Below are 15,174 nucleotides of genomic sequence, written 5' to 3'. Positions count from 1 at the left end.
TGATTTGGAGATAAATATCCCAAATGCGGTTAGCTTTCCATTTAGGCTTTTCATTTCGTTTCAGGTTGCGAGTTGATTAGTTTCCAGGAGATCCTTGCCTTTTCTTAGATTTGATTGTATTCTGTCTCTAGTAATGTAGTATCCCAAGAAATGTCCTTCTTCTGCCCCAAATGTGAACTTTGAGGGGTTTAGCTTCATTTGTTATTTTTCCAACATTTTGAAAGTTTCCTTGACATCTTGCAGTAGATTTGCGTCATTTGTACTTTTTATTACCATGTCGTCGACGTATACATCAATGTTTCTACCAATTTGATCTTTAAAGACTTCGTTGACCAGGCATCGATAGGTGGCTCCGAATTTTTTGAGTCCAAATGACATTTTTTGGTAGCAAAACGTGACATAGTGTATTTAGAACGCTGTTTTCTCTTCATTTTCTTCTCACATCCATATTTGGTGGTAGCCCTTGTAAGCATCCAAGAAACATTTCCATTTGAGTCATTCCAGTGATTCCATTTTTTGATCTATTTTTGGGAGGGGATAATAATCTTTTGGACAATCTTGTTTAAGTCTGTGTAATCTATGCATATCCACCAGTTGCCGTCATTCTTTCGAACCATGAATGGGTTTGCAATCCAAGATGGGAAGTTTACCTCCCGAAGGATGTCTACTTTCACTAATTTTTGACCTCTGCGTTTAATGCTTTGTTTTTGGCACTGGTATGTCCCCTTCTTTTTTATTTGACTATCGTGCTTCCGGGCTTAATGTTCAAGTTGTGCTCTATGACCTATCGTGCTTCCGGGCTTAATGTTCAAGTTGTATTTTCATAGCAAACTAAACAACTTCCCTTTATGGGGATGGGAAGTGTGGAACCAATTTGAATTATTTGGTCCGGGTACTTATCATGTATTGCTTCTTTTGCTCTTGGTCCTTCCTCCCTTGGTCGTTTTTGAACTCTTGTCATCTCTTTTGGTGTCATGAGCTGGTTGCATTTAATGACCATCCTTATGGTCGCCAGAGTTGTTGCTATGTCGGCTTCAGTGGGGAATTTGATTAAACCATGGATGGTGGATGAGACTGCTCCAAATTTGAGCGTGTGTGTATATATATATATATATATATATATATATATATATATATATATATATATATCAAAGAGGAACCACTAAAGGTTAGGAACCACCCAGAAACCATTTTCATTAAGGGTATTTTTTTTAATTTACGTTACTAACACACTAAATACTACAAACTCAAGATCCGTTTCATTTTTATCACAAATTATTTAAACTCTACAAACTTAAACACTCTCATCTCTCTCTTTTTCCTTTTACCACCTCCGGTTGTCACCGCTAACAGAGTGTCGCTGCTGCCAGACCACCACTTTTAGATTTGGAATCACCACCTTCAGATCTGGAATCGTCGTCTTCAGATCTAGAATTGATGCATTTTGATCTATAACTAATGCCTCCCGTTCAGAGTTTTTCCGAGCACTAGTGCATCATATCCGACGCTGTGGTATCAACTGCTTAGTCGTTACAATGACCGTCACCACCTCCTCCTCCTTTGTTTCCACTCCACTATCACTTCCACCACTGAATCTCCTCAAATCAGATCCATTCCACTACATATACCACCTGGATTTTCTCACCTCATATTCGTTTAACCATCGCTACCTCCTCATCCAACGACTATTTCTAATCTCCGAACACGTATAGATTTGTAATTTATCCTTCATCATGTTTACTAACCGTTGACTTCTTCGGAACAACAAACACCGCCACTTCCATGCGCTCATTACCACTTGATGTAGGAAATGTTTAGAATCTTATAAATCTGGTTGGATATGATGTTTATGATGCATGTAAATATGATGTATGTGGTGCATACAAGGTGTTTGATGAAATGTCTTAACAAATTCAATGAAGTTATTGAGCTATGATATGTGAATGTGTATATATTAAGTTGTCGATGTGTATATTACTTTTTTCTATATTAAACTATAAATTTCGTTGTGTTGTATAAATATTGTGAATGCTTTATATGATCTCATAAATATTATGTAATAATTTTTGAATTATTATTTGATCTCATGAATGTTGTGTAATCATATGGAAATTTATTGTATTAAACGGTGATTTTTCTTTATTAAACTGTGAATGGATATTATTAAGTTGTGAATATATTGTGAATGAGTTATGAATGTATTGTATTAAATTGTGAGTTTTTTATATGAATTTTATGATAAATTGTGAATAATTAAATTAATGTATTTATTAAACTATAAATATAATATTTTAACTATGAATATGTGTTAACTGAAACATGACAAATGATGTTTTTTTTTTACCCTTTTTCAATAAAAAAGGATTTTAATAATTTATATCCTTTTGTTTTCCAATGAAAGAATAGATTTGTAGGTTGTAATTTATAAAGTATTAGAATGATAAAAATATACTTAGTGATAAATTTTCAAAATTATTATTAAATTTCCTAACCTGTATTGTTTTTATTTGTACCTTTTATATATATATATATATATATATATATATATATATATATATATATATATATATATATATATATATATATATATATTCTAAATTTAATAATAAAATTACCAAACAATTATTATGCTAGATAAGAAAATAGAGTTAATATCTTAACGAAATAATTGTTTTTTTTTTCAAAAAATACCATTATTTAATATATATATATATATATATATATATATATATATATATATATATATATATATATATATATATATATATATATGTAACAAACTATTTTTTCACAAACTATCATTGAAAGTATGAGTTTTTTTTAAGAAAAAAAAAGTAACTTAACTTCATATAGTATTTTTTTTATACAAATGATGTTCCAAATAAAGATAACTAGTTTTTTTTTATTATGTATTACGTTAACTCTAAAACTTAAAGAACACTTGTTTCATTTGTACGTATATAAAAAAATTAAATAAATTAATTAAATTTAATATAACAAACGATTTTTAGTAATAATGAAAATTTATAAAAGAATAATGATTCATATTCATCTGTGAATTGCATTTTAGAGACAAGCAGTATCACTTTCTAATATATGTTTTTGGCTTTTCTAGTTTTTTCAAATAAAAATTCATTCCCATACTACTTTATGATAGATCATGGCCTAATCATACCTTCATCAATTACTAGTGATAAAATCTTTAAAGCAATTTAATAATAAAATAGCTCATAAAAGTTAAGTCCTTTATTTTAAAATATTCCAAGAATTCGACACTAATGCTAAAAATATTTTACGTGTGCATGCTATATATATATATATATATATATATATATATATATATATATATATATATATATATATATATATATATATATATATATATATATATATATATATAAAGAGTAGGATCAAATGAGAACACCCAAAAAGTTGAGAACGCGAGAACAAATCTGAACCATTTAAAAAACTAAATCTAAGGTTATTATTGAATGAGTCATTTATGTAAAATTTTAAAAGTTACAGGTATTAAAGTGTAACTTCAAATGGTGATAAGGGTATTATAGTAATTGGACATTTACCACCGTTATTTAATTCCTATAATTCCTCAATCACTCGCCTATTTCCTTCTATTTCTCATCTCTCTCTTCATCTCTCTCTGTAAACCTAGGTACGCCTCCACCCTACATCATCGATCCACCACAAAAGGGAAAAGAATGGTGAGACAGATTGGAATCGATGAAGCCAAAAAGGGGGAAAGGGAAACATGATCTATGAATTGCTTTTGATCAGAAGGAGAGGATTCACGAATGGAGCAGGGATCTGGAGGCATAGTCGATTGGGGAATGTTCGATCCTCGTCTGATCGAGTGACAATGAACGGAAACAGGTCAGAAATCATTTGGGCTGCTCTCGGTTTTTTTTGTTTGAATCAGCGGAAGAGCACTCCTACAAGTCGATGTTAGTTCATCAGTTTTCATTGGAGATTCTAGACCAGCAATCGATTTCAAGTTGGAAGGTATGGTCTCGATTTTGCTTGAATGTTGCTGTGAAGATAAAGGTTGATGATGGAGGCTATGTCGATGGTGGTTTCCTGGTTACGAAGGGTAAAGGGTATGATTAGGGCTTCCTTTATCTTTCATTTATTCAGAATCGATTCATTGATATATCACCTTTATTCGATGTTTTGAGTTGCAAATCCATCTCTTTCACTTTAAATCCATCTCTTTCACTTTCAATTTTGTGTTTTTTCGATTTTGGGGTTTTCTATCAAGAACATGAAATGATGAAGTATGAAATTGTTTCAGGAGCGAAGAAAGAAGAATAGGGAGCACCTCCACCGATTTGGTGGTTCATCGCAGTAGTGGAGTGGCTGGGGCTATTCTGGCAACCTCTTCACCACTTCGTTTTCTTGTTCCAGTTACTGTCGATAAGAGGGGGAGGAAGGCAGAAAGAAAACGACAACAGGGGGTGTTTGGGTTGCTTGGTGTGTCGTAAAATAGTGGGAGAAAACGGAGGGGGCTGCTGCCCTTGGCTCGCCGGGAACCACCAGCAAACACCTCTGGTGGGGGTGTTTTTGTTGCACCTCGAAGATAGGAGAAAAAGAAGGGAGTGTGAGAGGAAATGGAAGAATGAAAAATTGTATTTATCTATGAATAGCAGTTATTCATTTGTGGATAGCAGTGCATTCATGTGTGAATAACAGTGAATGAATAGCAGTGCATTCATGTGTGAATAGAAGTGTATACATTTGTGAATAACAGTGAATGAATGTATTTATTTATGATTAGAGGTATTCATTTATTCAATTCTGAATAACAGGGTACTCATTTGTTAATAGTAGTGTATTCATTTGTGAATAACAGTGTAAGCATGTGTTAATGAGTATATTTATTTATGATTAGAGGTATTCTTTTTATGAAGAAATGATAATTTTTACACTCTTTTTATTTTCAATTGATTAAAAAAGGAATTAGATTACTTGTAAATTGATGTGTATTTATTTGTGATTGGAGTAGTATCAGGTTTTTTGAAAAAAAAAATCATTTATGAATACAAATGTACTAATTTGGTGTTCAATTTCTATTCATTTTTTTGAACACAAAAAAAAACGTGAAATAGGAGAAAAAAAATTGATTTTTTTAAGAATTTTTTTTTTTCAGTTTTAAAATAAATTTTGGTAAAAATGTTTTTTATATTCCATTAATAAGAAAAATAAAAAATTGAATATTTATTTCTTTTTTGGTAACTGATCCTAAATTTAAGAGAATTTGATTGAATTTTATTTTATTTTAATTTAATTAAAATATACATTTACTAGTATGCCCTTATATATTGATTGGTCCAGAATTGTTCTCGCGTTCTCAACCTTTTAGGTGTTCTCATTTGATCCTCTCCCTATATATATATATATATATATATATATATATATATATATATATATATATATATATATATATATATGAGAAAAGTGAATATACATTACAACCCCACCTAAGCTTAGGTACTAAACCTCATGAAAATACGTTGTTTTACTATATAAAGATTGCGGTTAGGGGATTCAAGATTAAAAATTGAAGATGTAGATTCAAGATCGACGCAATAGTTTTGATAAGGAAGCAAGAATATTGATTATCTTAGATCTTGGTAACAGTGGAAAAAAGTAATGTTCACTGGGGTGAAGTAATAAACGATAATGGTGGAAAGAAATTAGGGATGGAAAAATGATAATGGAGGAAAGAAATGTTATCGAGGATGATATATTTACCAAGTGCATATTTACTAAGCTAAAACAACATATTTTATAAGTTTAGTACCTAAGCTTAGGTGAGACTGTAATGTATATTCCCTATCCCCTATATATATATATATATATATATATATATATATATATATATATATATATATATATATATATATATATATATATATATATATACTATATTATTAAACATATTAGACATTTATTGAATTTTAAGAGGTACTACTCTTATTACATCCTATACAATATTGTTAAGCTTATTATCTGACATGTGTAACGTATCTACGACTTAAAATAATTGAAACACGCTTATATCGTTTCAAACCCCTCTCTATCTCTCTGAAACCCTAAATCTTGGATCTCGTCCACTGCGGCAACAAAGCACAACAACTCACCCCCATCGCACTCGGTACGACCATCATAAGGAACTAACCATCTATCTCTCTCAATCTTGAAACCCTAAACACTACCAACATCCCACCATTGCATAATCCTCACTACCGCTGCACCACTACACAACGCCACACTTGATCGTCGACATTCACTCACCGTAATCACCAATTTTTTTATCATGGATCTGGATTTTCTGATTAATGGACGCAAAGCTCAAAAGTGAAAAACCCTGAACACATTTCCTCCATCAGCCACTACTCTCGAAGTCTTCCATCCACCAAATCTAGGATAGAAAAAAATGAATGTCGACTCTCTACCCTCCATTCTTATCTTATTTTCTAACTCAAACTTTTTGTTTCTATTCTTCAAATGACGGGCCAAATTTGTATAACTGTTGATTTTATTTATTGGTTAGTTTTGGGGAGATTTCAAGGGGAATTTTGGAAGGAAAAGAAGCCGATAGTAAAAAGACGCTCACATATAGGCATTTTTTTATGATTTCCAGGAAAAAAACCTCAGGTTATCTCTTTTACTCCTCTTTTCCAACTCAAATATTGTGCTTTTTTACTCAAAATCTAAGAATTTGAATTCGTTATGCGTTTAATGAAGGTTTTGTTTTGGGTTATGTAACTTGAATCCATGACAACAACCTCCATGAATGGTTGTATAATCACAGAGATGAAGATGGAAGAGATGTCATAAGGTCAAGGGTTCATTGGAAGCTTAGAATCGCTTCACATTTGGTACATTATGTTGAATATCTACACCCTTTTCCCGTTTTTTGGTTTTTTAACAAAATTGTGTTTGTTTCCCTTTCTCTTTCTATCGACCCCTATCTCTTCATTTTCTTATGTATCGGGTCTTTTATAAATGCTTCTCAATTATTTGTTTTTTTATAGTAGGGATTTGTATTGTGGATTTTATTTCTTAGAGAACCCATCTCTCATTAAACAAATTGTAACAATGAAGGATAATGTGAAACTGTTTCTTCTTTTAGTGATTGTATTTTATAACATTTGTAGACTATTTTGATTGTTTATCTTGATGTGGCCACCAAGAGATTGTTGCATTTGAAAATAGATTTCATTGTCTCATTCTTAATAACTTGTAGACTATTTTGATTGTTTATCCATTTCATTTTGTGCCTTAGTGTTCACAGAATTAGAAATCACACAAGTCACCACAACATTGGCACCCAAGTTTTTGCTAATTATAGTATGCAGGTTTGATATTGTGGATTATTTATCCTATTTTTTTTTTATGATTTAGATGTTAATTACATGTGAGTTTATGATATTTTATATATTTTTGCACCAAAAAGTGAATTTTTGATTTGAGGTTGTTTTTCTTGACAAGATTATATTCTAACGTTTTTTATATAATTTCAGTGATAATGCGGTTATGGATGGAAATATTGTTAGATAGGGATTATGGGATATTGCTGGTATCTATTTAGAATCCAATCTTTGATGAGTTCATTTTACAGAATCTTGTAGGTATTTGTACAGATTTTAAATAAACTATTTGTTATTTTTTGGGATTAAAGGTCAAGAAGAGTATAGCAGATTAAGGCCACTGAGATACAGAGGTGTGATACCTTTCTCTTTAATTAGCAGGGCTAGGGCAAGCTATACATTTGTTCTAAAACTTTTTTTTTTTAAGTTTCAATTTGATGTTTTCTATGAAAGAAAAATGTCATTTTGGGCATTCGATTTCGCCAAAACGAAGCCAATTTCAAAGTGAATGGTTATATGCATTTATGTTTTAATCACTGTAATTATATATATATATATATATATATATATATATATATATATATATATATATATATATATATATATATATATATATAGGAGACAAATGCAAAGGAGCTCCAGGAGTATTTTAAGCAGAAAATGAAAGGTGAAATTATATGACCCCGGTATATGTGTGCTTTACAACCTTGCATTGAATGCTAGATCCCAACCCGAAAGTTTTTGTTTATTCAGTTATGAGAAAAATCCCAACCTAACACTCTCTCCTCTAAAAGATTTCACTCCACCTAATATTCAATGTTAATAATAGCATCGTACTTTTAATTATTTGTTCATTAAAGCGTCCGAAATTGGCTTCTTCTTATTAAGATGTACATTGAAAAATATAGCCAATTATAGTTGTGTCTTGGTAATGCATCAAAATATGATAATCATAAGGCAGAGAGTGATGGCAAAAGGAGGAAATAGACCGTCTCCTATGTTATCTTATAGACGAAAAAGTTGAAGCCTCAATGGAACATTGTTCTATTTTCAAATGCAAACTAAATTTAATTATTTCATTTTTAACGATTTGTGTCTTAATAATTTTAGTGCAGTATCCTGATATTTTCTTATTTTTATAGAGGCTTAAAAGATAGAAATGAATATATGAAGTTTTATCTGTATTAAGTCAAGTCCCCCAGATCATTGTTTTATTTTGGCTAAAGTCAATAGCTTAATAAAATTCCTTGAAAAATAAAAGCATTTGCAAATTTAAACAAGTTAATTTCAAATTCAATGTTGATATAGATTTTAGAAATATTGAAGAAAATTATCATAAATATGTGTAAATAGGTAACAAGTTTTATGATTAATGAAATTTTTGTGTGAATTCCTATTTTTTTTTTTGAAAAAGTTATTTTGAATAAAAGGATGTTTGATCTTAAAGTCAAAGAATATGCTCTTATCCCACAAAGGATATCCTTCTAATTTTAATTTTGGTATTCTTACTGCTATTTTAATTTTGGTTATGTTGCATATTAGTTGGAAATAAGCTCGGCCATTTTTTGTGACAGATAATAGTGGTAATGTACCATAAATGAATTCCTTCTAGTTTAACATTTAAATGGAAAATAGGTTACTTAAAAGAAAGTTTCCAATTCTTGTTCGGTTCCGATATTTTAACCGGGTCTTGATAGACCGAATCGGTCTTATAATCGGGACCGAATATGGACAATTTGAGAAACCGCTAACCGAACCTTTAAAGTAAATTCCGGTTATCGAGATACTTCTACTCATCCCTAGATAGAACACCCACTAAATTAATATGATTTTTTTCCATTTTTAAATTGATATTTGAAATATACATATTATTCATATTTTTTTAGGCATTTATTATCTCCTATTTGCTAAATTGGTATGTCAACTTGTTTTTTTTGCTATTTGTCTAATTGATTATTGTTATTTGCCGAAAGGCCCAAAAATACACGCTCAAATAGTGTTAAATAAGTAGTTTTAAAGAAATTATATGTTTAGTTTTATAAATTTGATTATTGTTATCCATAAACTTGGTATATGTCATTTGTTTATGTGTTTCTTATTCATAATATATTTTTGGATAATGACTTATGTTATTCAAAATATTTAAGTTTTCTTGATAATTACTATTAGATTCCTTAACGAAATTCCGACAAGTACTTTAAAGTTTGATTGCATCAACTATCTCCGTCAAGAATATTAATGTTTGATTGAAGCAAAAATATTCATATTAGATAATCACGATGCAAGACAAAAACAAAAGCAGATTTTTTTGTTTGTTTGTTTGTTTGTTTTTTTATTCGAAAGAGTAGAAAAAAAACTCTAGCAAGAAGCTAGAGTTCAAACAAAAACCTTTACAAATTGTTTAAAGATAACTGCAACCAACAATTCAAAGGAAAAATAAGTTTTCTAAATCTATTGCTAATCCAGAGAAAGAAAAAACAAGTTTTCTAAATCTACCACCATATATCATTCCGCAACCTTTATAGAATCAAAACTGTCGTGCAACACACCGTATCAATAACTCTCCTCTTGTTTTTGGTCCCGCGTAAGTTATCCACATGCTCAAAAAGTTGTTCAATAGACAGTGTTTGATTGGAATAATTTATACATGATATGTTCTCGACATATAACATGTTTTGAAAAACATCCATTGAAATGTCACTAACCGCCGAAAAACGATTATTCGTCAAAAGGAAACTATTTGTCGCCTGCTGCATTGCGCGGGTAACCTGCTAGTATATATATATATATATATATATATATATATATATATATATATATATATATATATATATATATATATATATATATATATATATATATATATATATATATAAGGTTAGGTTCATTTGAGACGAGTCTAATTTTGTGAGACCGTGATATTACTTTTTTCTAGTGAAATATTCTAATATTCTGTTATTCAAAAAAAATATAATATATGTAATATTCTGATATTCTAAAACAATATTTTTAACACATTTTACATTGAAATATTCTAAAAACATATAATGTTAGAATATTATACATATTATATTTTTACGATGACTAGAATATTAGAATATTTCACTAGAAAAATTGGTCTCATAGTCTCACAAAATTATGTCCGTCTCAAATGAACTCTTATATATATATATATATATATATATATATATATATATATATATATATATATATATATATATATATATATACTAAGTACGTTTTAAGGGTCGTGCTAAGCATGACCCAGGAAGGGTGTTTTAAATACTTTTAAAAAAATGCATATAGAATGTTATAAATGTGTGGATTTTCAAAGTACGATGTCCTAATAAGGAAAGATGATAGTACAATGTTATAGTAATGGAGAAATGAAACTATGATGCTAACTTGATGGATTTATCAAAATACAATGTCCTAATAAGAAAAATAAATACTTATTTTATAATTAGGTAAAATTTTCAAAGTACAATACCCTATTTATTCAAACCTTTATTTTCATTACTCCCACGACTAAGATGGGTTCACCTTCGACCTTCATTCCATTCTTGTCCAGGACCTGGATCATGAAACCAGCCACTGGTCGACCACATTTCCTAGAGAATAGCATACTCATTAATGAATTTTCGGTGGTGTTGAGTTTCAAGGTCATCCAATAGATCAAGGCCCACGTTTTGCTTAAAGTGGTGATGGTATGAAACTTGGCATGTGTACATGGACTTACATTGATCCTATAATGTGAATCAAGAAAAAACATCAATCAACATCACTAAACAAGGTTTCTAGCTATATTTTATATCATGAGGATGATAAGGGCATTCATGTCTTTGCATTTTGAGAAAAAAAGACAAAAGGTTTCGAATAAAATGGCACCCAAGAAAGCATATGGCTAGTTTATAGGAAGAATAAGAAAAAAGGTGGCGTACCTTGAAATAACTGACAAAATTCATGTCCTTGCTTATATTATCCGCCTCAACTTTGAAATAATGGTCTCCAAGGCATGTTATCGTGACTTTAAGAGCAACAAAGTTGTTTTTTCCTGTAAGAAATATGTGTAAATAAGACTCGGTCATAAGTAGTGAAAACTGAATGTAATAAATAGCAACATACTTTCAGGGATTTGTTCATTATAACATGCTCTTTTTACGAAATTAGTTTATTAGAAAAAGGAAAGAAAATGCTCTAAGGATTTAGCTTGTAGTAGGACTCAATATCAAAACATTTAGCTTGCAATTAAACAATCACCATTGCCCCTCTAAACAAATGTTAAGTGCTACCTAAATCACTATATCTATACAACTGTCAAATTGGAACAAAAAATGAAAAATAAAATGATATTACCTGAAAAGTGAACCGATAGGGCTCTTCAATTTTCTAGCCATTACTAAAACCATTTCAAAGCATCATACAACTATCAAAATGTTTTATTTCTAAAAAGTTAACAGAAAGTACATTGCTAATGATCATGCCAAAAGTAGACTTTGTGCATTTAAATCCTAAAGTAGAGCGTATGTTATTTTCAGGATAATTATAGAAGGTACAACAATATTTTCAAGCTATAATAAGGGATCATACATTTTAATGCTAACTTTACTCTGATGTTATTATAAAAACTTTATGGAAAGTAGGTTGCTTTTTCCACACATTTATAGAAGTAAATTAACCTATATTGATATGTTGTTGTTGTGTATATAATGTTTTATTGATGTAAACTTCTAAAACTTGAAAAAAGAGGTCCATATGTAAATAGATTATTATTAAGTTGTCCAAGAACAAAGGCCGGGTTAATTGGCATGACAAACTCAAAAGTAGAAAAAGATAAAGATTTATAGCTATATGAAAAAGTTAGACCAAAGTTGCAAGTTTACAAATTACCAAATAAAAATCCTTTTATCATTGAAGTTTAAGCATTTAAGGCGTATTAAATTGAAGTAAAAGCAATAAGCACTTAAAAGAAGTATCACTTTCAATGGGAAAAAAATATTAAAAGTATATGCTCAAATTGGGTAGATTTTTCGAAGTATAAAATCTTAATACAAAAAAAATGAAAGTATAATGGTATTAAGTTCCTCAATTTAGTTGAAAGTATGATGTATTTGTTACATGGTAAAAGATGATCAAACACTGTAAAATTTTATAAAGTTTATGCATCAAGCACAAAATATAAGGTTCATACGGCTGTTTTGACCTAAAATAGGAACAATATTCTTATGTTAACGAACTGTTGGCGTCATTGATCTATTATTTGATAAATTATCACGTTTGTTTTGTTGGATTAAGGTGTCTATGGTCTTAAATAAATTTGTATAATCTAAGTGAATAAGAGTAAAGTCATTTTTGGGTTGCCCCAATAACCAAAAATAGATAAAATTAATATTATGAGAGACAAAATTTTGTTAATATATTAATTAGAAGTAGTTAACAATTAATTTTGAATTAATTAGAAATAGTTGGAATTGATTAATTATTAATCTAGAATTAATTCGAAATTAATTGGAATTAATTAAAGGTGCAATGGGTGAATTGTAATTGTTCAAAAGTTGAACAAAAGAAGCAATTATAGAACCCTCCATGAGCATGGATGGTTTTGGAGGAGTTTTTAGGGTTTCTGGAAGCCTCCTGGTAGGTGATAAGGAAAGAAATTTCAACTGAGAATTAAATCTAATATTGTAATTGCTCAAATATGGATTTATATGCAAGTTATCTAAACTATAAATAGGACCACTTAGCCTTGCATTTTCGTTGCTAAGCCTCCAAGGAAGATGAAATCCGTTTTTCATATTGTATCCCCTCTTTCTTTCAAGTTCTAGTGTTCTAGGGTTTCAGGTGTGAATCATTAGAGACATTCACACTATTAGATGTTAGCTTTTCATTGAGCATTTGAAGAACTCAAGAGTTAGTACATTTGATTATACTAAAAGGTATGATTCTTTCATGTAATTTTCGATCACATAAGGTTAATTAGATTAGTTTTCAAAGTACGTTGCAATTATGAGAAAAGCCATAGATCTCTAGGTTACATGTGCCCATGAATTATTTATGTAAAATTCCGTTGTGCAAATCATGTTTGATTAATTGTATTGTAACCTAGAAAACCCATCAGTGGTATCAGAGCCTAGGGTTTTGTCTATAATATGCACATTTGTGAAAAATCTAATAGAACCCCGTTTTTTCAAAAATCAAAGCCCTCTATGTTTTTTCAAGAGTTAGTACATTTGATTATACTAAAAGGTATGATTCTTTCATGTAATTTTCGATCACATAAGGTTAATTAGATTAGTTTTCAAAGTACGTTTCTATTATGAGAAAATCTATAGATCTCTAGGTTGCATGTGCCCATGAATTATTTATGTAAAATTTCTTTGTGCAAATCATGTTTGATTAATTTTATTGTAACCTAGAAAACCCATCAGTGGTATCAGAGCCCAGGGTTTTGTCTATAATATGCACATTTGTGAAAAATCTAATAGAACCCTGTTTTTTCAAAAATCAAAGCCCTCTACGGTTTTTCGAAAATAGCCTACCTCTTGCCCGTTTAAAAATTTTCTAGGGTTTCCTTAGTTTCCTTATTTTTCATTTACTTGCCAAAAATTTGAACAACTAAGAACTAGGTAACCTAAAACCCTAATTTCGAATTTAGGAAAGGGATTAAGATTAAATAGATTAATTGATTAAAAGTTTAATTAAAGATAATTATTTAATTCTTAAATAAGATTTAATACAATTTTAAGTAATTGTGTAATTAAAAAGATAAATATTGAATAAAAGAGTGTTTAAAAGATTAGTTAATTAATTGTTAATCAAGATAATTAAATTTAAATCTTGTAATTTTAAAAGGTTTTAAAATACACTATATATATATATATATATATATATATATATATATATATATATATATATATATATATATAAGAGTTATAATACTTTATATATAACATAAAGTCATTTGAATCAAGAGTAGTCATCATTCATGAAGCTATAGGGATGAGATTTAGAACCAGAAAACTGGACCGAAACCGGATCTGGAACCGTTAGAACCGCAATATGTAGAACCAGTTCCGGTTCTGGGTTTAAGGAATGACTTTATCTGGGTTCCGGGTAATTCGGGTTTCGGGTCCTTCGAGTCTGGGTAAACCGGGGTTTAAGAACCGGAACCGGGGTTTAAGAACCGGAACCGGGGTTTAAGAACCGGACTAGTCAATTTAGAGGCAATAAGCATCAAAAAATGACTTTTTGATAGAAGATTATTTAGAATAAATAATCTTAACCAAAGTATAGTATATGTCACAAGGATTCCACACATATAAAGAACACTGAAATCCGACTAATAACAAAGAAGTTATGACTCATCGAAGTTTTACGACTAAACCGGCACAACACCGCGTAACGTAAAAAAAATGAATTTCTGACGAAATACTTTTAAGCCGTATAGATTTAGATCAAATTTGTGGTATACGTTAAACCGAGAGTGTGCATATAGAGAATGTCCAAATCTGACTTCGTTTGAGGAAGTTATGATTTTTCTAAGATTTGACATAGTAGTGTGCAGCCCGGAAATCGAAATTTAGATCGATCGATTATTAGCCAAAACAACCTACACGAGAATTGAAGATCTTGTTAATAGGAGCTCAACGATATAAAGACAGTCGAAAACGGACGTCGGATGACAAAGTTATGAATTTTTAACGGACTTTAACTGTCTAAGCCTGTTAAAATATAACTTTAAAAATAATGTCAAAATTAGCCGACAGAGTCTAAATGAAAGTTGTAG

This window comes from Lactuca virosa, chromosome 4 (assembly GCF_052849685.1).
Source record: "Lactuca virosa cultivar CGN04683 chromosome 4, Lactuca_virosa_CGN04683_v6, whole genome shotgun sequence".
In the NCBI taxonomy this organism is placed as follows: domain Eukaryota; kingdom Viridiplantae; phylum Streptophyta; class Magnoliopsida; order Asterales; family Asteraceae; genus Lactuca; species Lactuca virosa.
The sequence above is the reverse complement of the archived record's forward strand: the minus strand, read 5'-3'. Positions refer to the sequence as shown.